The sequence below is a fragment of the Poecilia reticulata genome, linkage group LG17 (genome assembly GCF_000633615.1).
Source record: "Poecilia reticulata strain Guanapo linkage group LG17, Guppy_female_1.0+MT, whole genome shotgun sequence".
In the NCBI taxonomy this organism is placed as follows: Eukaryota; Metazoa; Chordata; class Actinopteri; order Cyprinodontiformes; family Poeciliidae; genus Poecilia; species Poecilia reticulata.
This window is the reverse complement of record NC_024347.1, coordinates 3,209,793-3,212,534: the sequence shown is the minus strand read 5'-3', so window position 1 is coordinate 3,212,534 and position 2,742 is coordinate 3,209,793.

Sequence of the window (2,742 nt, the reverse complement as noted above, 5' to 3'; positions counted from 1 at the left end):
TTGTCTTTATCATTCTTAAAGCGGCAGAGCGGGTTTGACGGGTCTTTGGGCCCCCAAAGCAAAGTGTGTGGAAATATTTCAGTGGAAAACGCAGCAGTCCGTCCTGAAACCGGAGRAAGGTGTGGAGTTTTACTTATTAGTAGAACTTAAACCTTTTCACGTTTGAACCGGTTGAGGTCAGAAGTTGTTGAATTGCTCCGCTTATGTGCAATAAAATCTCAGTTTTAATAATCAATTTTAATCCAGGTGTTGTCAGGGAACATTAGTGAACAAAAAGCATCATGAAGATCAAGAGACACTTCAGACAAGTTRGGGAGAAAACGGTGGAGAAGTTTAAAGCAGGATTAGATGATAAAATAACATCCCACTRTAGGAATTATGAAACGGTGCTCAGTCAATKKGAAAATCTTAAGCGGAGAGGTTCACTTTCACACACTGCTGTGTCAAACAAACCAAAGTCTTTGGAAAAACCGGTTCACCTCCTCACCTGTGGTGGCACTGCACCACAACCCACTAAAAGAAACTACAGGAAAACCTCATAAGAAGACGCTGAACACAACTTCCTTCTTCACAAAGTGTAAACAAAACTGGAGTAGCGTCAGATTTTAGCGGTTGAAGGATTTTTCTTTTGTTGTTGGTTAAAAATAGATTACAAGCTAATCTACCAACGACTCTCGTGTTTGTTTAGGATGTATTTACCCAGAGTGCCCTGTGCCATCGTCCACTTCCTACGTTTTGGAGCGGTCTCCTGTCTGCTTGGTATTCACATGCATTTGGAAACGCATCCGAACCAAGACCTAGGTTTTCAGGAAAGCCAGAGTTYGGTTTGTTTTTGTCCRCATAAAAGTTTTATAGCTCATTCCCTCCTCCCCAAACCAACCAGACTTTCTAGTCAGACAAACTACAGCTTGACTAGCTTCACCTTGAGTTAGAAAAAATAATAACAGCCTAGAGGGCCATGATAACTGTGGAGATCCACAAAGCTGTTGACAAGAACAATTATTAGATACGCACTTGTGTGCTGACACAACAAACTTGGGAGAAGGTGCTCAGGTCTGGAGATCTGAGCTGGTTTATTTACAAARTCTKGGTGGGGATGGAGCTAAATACTTGACGATAATCCTTGCAGTAGACTCCAAAACCAGGAATGGACGTTTAACTTCCAGCAGGACGAAGATCCCCAACATTGAGCTTAAGCTGCCGTGGAATAGTTCAGGTCACCGATATCAAACGGAGACTCTTAATGTGTTGAACAACTTTTTGGTCAGTCCTTGGCTCACTACACCCAAATCAAACGACTGAATTGCCTCTTCAGCTTGCATGTAGCGCTATAACAGCCATATGTGTAGAAGCATAGATGCATCTAAAATCTGCAGTACTGAAACTTCACACCCTTGGATTATATGAGAGAATATTTGCGTGCCAGAATGACCCGGTTAAAGGCCAGGTTTGGACCCGAAAGTCTTTAACATCAGTTGAATTTTGTTCAATCTAATCTGTCAGAACTTGAGATATTTAAAAAAAAAAAAAAAAAAAGGGAAAAAAAATTCTCATGGTAAAAATGCATAGGATGCTTTCTAGATTATTTTGTTTGTGAAAAGAAATGTGAAAGCCACATTTTTTTGTTGTTTCTTATGCTCCAGTTTTGCAGTAGTATTCTGTTTTGCCAGTTGCAAAAAAAAAAAAAAAAATCCCAACCTTGGCTATCAGTTGATAAAATGTGAAAATGTTCAAGCGATATTAATACTTGGTGAAGGCAGCGTAATAGAGCGAAAGTCAAGCCGGGGCTATCACGACCTCGCTGGTGCTTTATTTATAGACTGACCCCTGAAAGGCCTAACATAGTGTTCTGTGAATGATACCGGTTGGTGAATGCCAACGCCCTTATCGCTCTTTTTCTTTTCCTTTCTCTCTCTCTCTGTCTGCGATCCGTTTGGCACGGTTAGTGTTTATAAGATTAACATCTCAACACATGCTTCTGCAGGTTTGGAACATTGTGTTTCATAGGGATGTGTGTTGCACAAGCTGTCCGTGTGAAATCATCACAGAACCGAGCAATGAATGCAGTGGCGGTTTCNCTGACCCATACCCGGCCCATTAATCAAACAACACAACTAGCATATGATCATAATAATGCATTTCTTCCGGTAGGAAGGATGGAGTAGAAAATATTAATGCACACAAATGAAATGGAACAAACAATATATATTTTTAGTGGAGCTCTCTGTTTCGAGAAAGCAGAACTCATTAAGGTTTATTCTGGCCATCCTTGCTRATTTAAATCCCTCAATCAGGGCTTTCCATRTTTTGTTTCCTAATTAGCTTCATGATCGCACCGTTTTTCTGCTGTCTTTGTTTTCCCCCATGAAGCAGCGACTGATTGGCTCATCTGTGATACAGTCGTACCGTCACATCAGGCTCAGCCACGCAGTGCCATAGTGGCGTTGATCGAATATAATAGTAGTGTTGTTGTGACCTCTAGTGGCAGGGGAAAKACATTACAGGTTTTAACACCGATAGAGATGGCTCAGTTTTAGTTCCCAAATGATTCCCATACTAAGGCAGACAAAAATATTTTTTTTGAGGAATTTCCCTCTCCAACTCCAGAGTGATACACGTTTAGCTTGAAGTAATAAATCACAAACTGTCTTCATGCTTCCGTGAGCCTTTTAAGCTCTGTTGTTTCGTTTAGCTAGCTTTATGATTGCAAATGTGTGTCAAAAAGGTCAAACAAGAAGACAA